The sequence below is a fragment of the Leptopilina heterotoma genome, unplaced genomic scaffold, assembly GCF_015476425.1.
Source record: "Leptopilina heterotoma isolate Lh14 unplaced genomic scaffold, ASM1547642v1 Lhet_226, whole genome shotgun sequence".
In the NCBI taxonomy this organism is placed as follows: Eukaryota; Metazoa; Arthropoda; class Insecta; order Hymenoptera; family Figitidae; genus Leptopilina; species Leptopilina heterotoma.
Window position 1 is genome coordinate 118,298 of NW_025110944.1, and position 7,786 is coordinate 126,083.

General features: G+C 24.4%; 1 protein-coding gene across 1 annotated transcript in view; it reads right to left on the bottom strand.

Annotated features, from left to right (window-relative positions):
- Positions 1–4,396, bottom strand: part of LOC122502288 — a 115,083-nt gene extending 110,687 nt beyond the window's left edge. The window contains exon 1 of the mRNA XM_043612244.1: positions 3,689–4,396. The gene's annotated coding sequence lies outside the window, so the exon portion shown is untranslated. The remainder of the gene's footprint in view (positions 1–3,688) is intronic.
- Positions 4,397–7,786: the final 3,390 nt, after the last annotated feature.

The following is a 7,786-nucleotide window of genomic DNA, read 5'->3' on the forward strand; positions in this document are numbered from 1 at the left end:
GCCTGACTAAAATTGGCTTCTACTACTGAAATTTCTGTAATTGTAATAATAAATATAACAGTAATAAAAAATATTAAAATAAATAATAGTAATAAAAAGTAAAAAAAACAATTGTAACTGTAACTTTATAATCTGTAATAAATAAAATGAATTTTAATTAATAATATATATCGACTTATAATTGAGAAAAACAATTTAAAGTTAGTTATCTATATTAAAATCAAAATTCACTTGTTAATTAAATTGTTCGATCCACAAATTACATATTTAAATTCGCATTGTTATTTCAATATCATTGCGAATTTAATTTAACAGACTATTATTTCTTTATTATCATTGTTTTATTTATTTCAATTTATTCATAAAAATAGAAAGAAAATAAAAATCAATAAAAAATATATATATTTCATTAAGAAAATTCAAACTTGTTTACAATTAAATATAAAACTCAACTTCTAATATCAATATCAAGATTAAATATTTATTTAAAAATGAGTTGATTTTCATAATTTTTGACATTCTTGTTTTTTATTTATTTTATTTAAATTTTAACATTTATTTATTAATTATTTATTTTATTTATCTATATTGTATGTATTATTTTATAATAAAAAAAGAGTGTATCCTTTGATATTCTTTTTTGCAGCAATAAGTTCTCGTAATCTTTTCAACTTTTTTTTTTTTTTTTGCTTTTTTTTACATCACTGTTCACGTGATGTATGCCAGGTTCTAAAATTAATATCCCCTTTTTTATTCTCTGAAATAGACGACAAACTATGGAGTGCAATAAAATTACAAAAGAAGTCTAGATGCTTTTTAATGCATTCAAAAGTGATTTTCCTCTGAAATTGTCTACCTCTTAAAAGGAGCAATTGAAAACCAAGCCTCAAGGACAGTTGTAGAATTCGCGTATAAAAGGGGAAATTCATAATATACCGAATTTACAATTTAATAACCCTTTTCATTTTGGAAATTTAAACAATTCTTATTAAATAAGAAAAGTGTTTTTTTATGCATATTTGGTAATTTTTTTTTTTTTTGACTACTTAGTAGTATCCTGTGTTAATTTATTTTTCTACTACTTGTTTTCAAGTTTATCGTGTTTTGTTCATTTTGACTATATTTTATAACTTTTTTATTTGTTTTAGAATTTTTTACTACATTTTATAACTTTGTACTGTATTTTATAGGTATATGTTTATTGTATTTTTTATTTTATTTAGTTTACTGTATTTTATTATTTTGTTTTTACACCTATACTGTGTATTTTATGCCTTTATTACATTTTAATACCTTTTACTATATTTTACAATATTTTATTCTATTTTGTACCTTTAGTAAATTTTTCAATATTTTATAGTATTTTATATTTTACACGCTCTCAAAATTTGAATTAATTAAGAATAGCTAATTACTAGTAAAATCGTGGCTCACTTTTTGCTTTAGCATTTAATAAAATGTAACTAATTAGTAGATGATTACTAATAATTAAACTCAGAAAACAACATCTTTGAAAACGAACTTTGAATCAATCTTTGTTGTACAGTCAACAAAAATTTATTTTTCATTTCAACATAATAATTTTGATTCAACACATAATAAGTTTCATTAAAGAAAAATTACGTTTTATTCAATTATAAAATTGATTTTATTTTCGGTTGGTTAAAAATATTTTTTTGGTTGCTACTGCTATCAGTAAATTTCTACTAAAATAAAAACTTTCTTTTCACATTTAGTAGTTTTTTTATTCTGCTAATAAACTTCTATAAAAAAAAATTTACAATTTTCATCTATTCTCAACAATATTTATTTGTTAATTTTTATATTTAGTAGGTCATTTCGAAAAGTAAGTAATTTTTTTAATGCACTAGTTAGCACTTTTTTTTACTATGCTTGACAGATGCTTATTGTAACAAACAGTTTTAAATTTTTAATAATATTTTTTAAATAAATTTTAGTTTTTTATTTCTCTTTATAGAATTTTTATTAGAAGGAATAGTTTTTACCGTATTTAGTAGTTTTTTTTTACTATAATTACTAATTTACTTTATTTAGTTCTTTTTCCTCTTTTAGTTATTTTCTTATACTCAATATTTTTCTAATACGTTTTTTATTTTTTTTTATTTTTCATATAGTAGTTTGCACTATATTTAGTAGTTTTTGGATAGCTCGGTCTAATTTTTACTAATTTTCATAGCTTTTTACAAATATTTTATACCATTTTTATAGTATTTATTTTGTCAATTAAAAGCTTTATTAAATTTCGTCTTTTTTATGTTCATTTCTTTCTTTCTTTGGATGAAAATTACTTAATATAATGAAAAACTAATAAATATTGATAAAAGTTACTAAATATAGTAAAAAATTGTTGCGAATAGTAGAAAATTACTAAATATTGTAGAAAGTCAGTAAATATATAGTAGAAATCGATTAAAATCTTTTTGTCGTTAGACAAAAATTACTTCATAATAATAATAATAATACTTAATAAAAAAAAATAAATATATATATATATATATATATATATATATATATATATATATATTATTTTTAATACATAATACTTCATAATTACTTCATAAACAAATATTGATAGAAAATTACTAAATATAGTTGCAAACGATTTAATGTAGTAGAAAACTACTGAATGTAGTATAAAAACTACTAAATTTAGTAGAAATCAACTGAATTTAATAAGAAATGACTAAAGCTAGTAGAGAACTACTAAATATAGTAGAAAACGACTAAATATAGTAGGGAACTACTAAATATAGTAGGGAACTACTAAATATAGTAGACATTTACTAAATTTAGTTGAAAATAACTAATTATAGTGGAGAATTACTAAATGTAGCGGAAAACTACAAAAAATAGTAGACAACTACTAAATGTTGTGGAAAACTACTAAGTATAGTAGAAAACGACGAAATGTAGTGAAAAACTACTAATTTTAGTAGAAAACGACGAAATGTACTAAATATAGCAAATAGACGACTATTTAGAGTAGGAAACTACTAAATATCGTAGAAAACATTAAATTTTATAGAAAACTATTAAATGTAATAAAAAACAACTTAATAGAGGAGAAAAATACTAAATATAGAAAAACAACTTTACGGAGTAGAAATAGAGCAGAAAACAACTAAATATATAAGAAGGATACTAAACATAAAAGAAAAACTTATAATTATTGTACAAAAATTCCTAAGCATTGTAAAAATAGCTACTTCAAGTGATAAATCACATTTCATTTTGTACTATTTTGACTAACTTTCTACTATATTTTTCTCAACATTTTCACTATCTTTAGTAGTCTTCTATTAAAAATATCAAATTTTTTTTTATTATTTAACATTTTTTTTAATTTATTAATTATTCACAATGTTTAATTTCTAGTGTATAATAGCAACAATTTTTAAATGAAATTTTAATCCCTTATTTTTAATTACATTGTATTAATTTTGTTTATACGTATAAAATTAACAGAAACTAAATTCTCAGCGTAGAATAACTCTTTTTTTTTATTTTTATCGGTCAACTAAAGACAAATTTTCGACATTCAAGTCCTAATTATATGCGGGTCACTTGTAAATTCCCCTCTCTTGACATGAAGAAAAAGAAACAAGAAATAAATGGATTTATAGTGGAGCTAATTAATTGTGATAAATGATGTTTTGGTCACACTCACTTTCTTTCAATGTCGGAGCGATAAGCGGGACCGCCGTCTGGACTTGATGGACCTATTTTGAATGATTATCGTCACAACATCAACCCTTTTTAAAGGGTTGCCTTCGAGGATACATGATATCCTCAAAAACACTTTAACAACTTTCACTTTAAAAACAAAAGAAAAAACTTTTAATTTTTGCAAAAAGAGGAGAGAGAGAAAAAGAAAAACACTTGAATTTAAAGTTTTTTTTTTTTTTTCGTTAACACTTGTCACCGAAAAACTTCACTTTTAATCGCTCATCTTTTTTTTTCTTCTTCTTCTTCTAAAATATTAGATAGAAAAAAGAGAAACACTCACGACACTTGATTAAAGCATGGAAAATAAATGAGAGAAATATTTTTAATTTTTTATGAAAACAACAAAACTGTGTCACGGGGGATTAAAGTGCCAACGTTTGTTTAACGCCAGCTTTCCACGCGGTCGACAGTTTTCAAAAAAAAAAATTTTAATTTCTAATTTTGAAATTTTAAAAATTAGGGAAAATTAATTTTTTAAATTAAATTTTGAAAGAAAATACACTTAAGACACATATATGTATATATATAGAGAGAGAGGGGAAAAAGGTGGTAACGGTAAATTGATTATTACTGTCAGCGATCCTTATTAGTTAAGGGTTGGGAGCCTACCAGCCCTTAAAAATCCCTTTCGCCGGATTCGCGAACTATCCTTTCGCCACTCGGTCCCTGCTTGACATGCACAGGCGCGAAACGGTTTAGAATTTCCGAGGGTTCGCGCGGACGCCGATGGGAGTCGTCGAAGAGAGGATAAGAGAGAGGGGGGGGGGGGGGTGGGAGAGAGGTGAGAGTGGTGGGTTCAGTTAAGGGGAAGGGAGAGAGATACACATACACACTCACAGAGAGAAATACAAATACACATATATATATATATAGAAAGAGAGAGAGAGAGAGTGGAAAAATGTAAACTTGGAGAGTGGGGGGAGAGAGATGAGGGTGGGGGGTTGAAGGTAGCGCAGGCGTTTTGGCGCACCGACGCATTGATCCCTGGAATTCGTCGGGACGATAGAGTGAATCCGCGGATGTCCACCCTGGAGAATTCCACGACTCCTTGCCGGTCAAGATTCGAAACGTATATTCAACCCTTCTTCCTTTACCCACCCCCCCTCCCCTTTTCGACTGCTTCTCTTTTTATATTGGCTGTATTACAAGATTTGGCAACTTCAAACGGAGACGGATTTTTTTCTTTTACTCTCTCTCTCTCTCTCTTTTTGAGTTTACTGATCTCGTTACGATTGAATCAGTCACATGCTTTCTGGACTCTATGTTTAGTTTATTTTAGTATAAAAATAGAGAAAAAGAGAGAGAGAGAGGGAAATAGGCGCAAGTGATGCTGCATTTTCTGTTTTAACAAAAACATAGTTGACACAGCGTTCAGCTTTTAGGGGAGGGGGTGGGTGGGGGGGGGTGGGAATTCATTTTACAGCAAACGCGTAGAGTTGAAAGTACTGCTACATGTTTTACGGCGACAGCGACGATTGCTTTTTGGCCAGCAGTAAATGGAGTCATAAGTTAGAGAAGGTTTTAGTGTCTAAACGCGCGTGGTTTTAAGCTTTCGGACCTTCAATTTTGAATTGGACTTTTCAATGATTCATGTCTTTAAATATTAATATGAATCTAGGGGCATAATAATTTGTGAACGATTTATTTCGGTGGGGAGGATTTTTTTTTTGGTCATCAGTAGGTTTCGATTCTATATAGGGAATAATGTTAATATAATATAATTAATTAATTAATTAATATAATATTTTTGATAATATTTCTAACTAAAATTAGTTGAAAAAAAACACTTCATAGAAAATTTTTGGGTTTTATTTTTAACACCAAAAACGCTGAGAAATTTTTTTTTTTTAATTCAAAAATATTTATTTTTGAAACTGGAAAGATATGTTTGAATTAAACATATTTTATAATCGGTTTTTCCAAGGATATCAAATTGAGAGAAAAAACCAAATCAAAAGTGTTCAATTATTTTTAATACAATTTTAATCGAATTCCTTGAAAAATACTTTAAACATTTTATTAAAATTCGTAGAAAGAATTCAGTTATTTAGAAATTTATAGATAAAATTCTTTATGAGAATTCAATTTTATAAGAAACATGCAATTATTCAATAAATTGTTATTTTTGTATTTAAATCATTTAATTCTAGTAGAATTTTCTCATAAACATTGATTCAAAAACGTACTTCAGTTAAAATTTTTAGATTTTAATTTAATATTAAAAGCATTAGAGCGATAAATTTTGAGAAATAATTGAATTTTAAAAAGGTTTCAAATTAAAATCTTTGAAAATTTGAATTTTTCATATTTTTAACTAACAATTCTGTGAAATTTTTTGAAATCTTTTTGAGAAACATTAGTTGCGGATTTTTTAAAAAATTATTTGAAGTTTTTATTTTCTAATATATATTTAATTGAAGAATTTACGATTAATTGAAATTTTGTAAAATTGAATTATAAACAAATGAAAAAACAAACGAAAAAAAATTCAATTTTGTAAAAGTTAGAAATTATTGCAGAAATTCAATTATTTTCACAAACAATAAAACTCATCGCAGAATTTCTCGGATGAATTTTATTAACATTTTTAAAACTAATTCAATTCCTACGAGGAATTTGATTTAAATTGAAAATAATTGAATTATTTCGAAATAGGTTTTATTTGACATTTTTTTTAACATAATTGAATTTCTAGAAAGAATTTTATTATTTATAAAAATAATTGAATTGTTTCGAAGATTTATACCAAATTTTTTTTATAATAATTAAATTCCTGAGGGGAATTTTATTGTTTATGAAAATAATTAAATTCATTCGATTAACTTTATTATAATTTTTTTTAATTATTTGAATTGTTTATTGGAAGAATTGTATTGAAATTTATAAAAATAATTGAATATATTTATTTATTCAAAAAATTTAATTGAAATTGTTCTAAAAATAATTCTATTATTGTAAACAATTTTATTATTTATGAATATAACTGAACTGTTTCGAAGAATTTTATTAAAATTTTGAAAAATAGTTAAATTATCCTCGAAAGCATTTAATTATTTTAAAAAATTATTCTTTTGAAAATAATTAAATTCTAATAAAGAATTGAATACAAATTTTTCGAAAGTAATTGAATATTAATAATAATAATAATAATTATTATTAGTGAATAAGTGAATTTTTTTAATTTTAAATAAGAAATTATTAAAAAATGGAATTTTTCTAAGAAATTTTATTATTTATAAAAGAAATTGAATTTTAGCGAAGAATTTTATTATTTATAAAAAGAATCAAATTCCTGCAGAGAATTTAGTTATTTATGAATATATAATTGAATTCTGTCAAAGATTTTTAACAAATTTTTTTTACCATTATTAAATTATTTATCAAAATAATTAAATTTTTGCCAGAAATTTTATTACAATTCTTTGTTATTAATTAAAGTTTTTAGAAGCAATTTATTAAAAGTTTCAAAAATTATTAAATTTTTCCGAAGAATTATATTAAAATTGTATTGAAAATAATTAAATTTCTGCAAGGTTTTTTATGAAAATATTTAGAAATAATTAAATTTTTTTCTATTATTATCTAATTATTATAGTATTTCAATATATTTTAACAATACTACTGTACTAGGCAATGTTGTATTGCAATAAATATTACATTACATAAATATTTTGCCTTGGCAACATTACGTGAACATTGCTCAAATGTTGTGTTACTTTTGGGATTGTATACAAGACATTAAGAAAAAATAATAGTTTAAAAAAAATTAAAATCAATACTGTAAGAAATATAAACGGAAATTTGAGGACGTTGAGAAAGAGAGAGAAGTAGAGAGAGAGAGAGAGAGAGAGAGAGAGAGAGAGAGAGAGAGCAACAAAAGCGGCAAAGTTGAGTAAGCAACCATCATACTCGTCTTATTATGCATCAATAGTAATGCTCTCTATTCAGTAACAAAGTTTATGTTCACATTAGGGACTTGTAGGATATATACATAACATATGTCTTTATGACCATATACATACGAGTATAAACTTTTAAG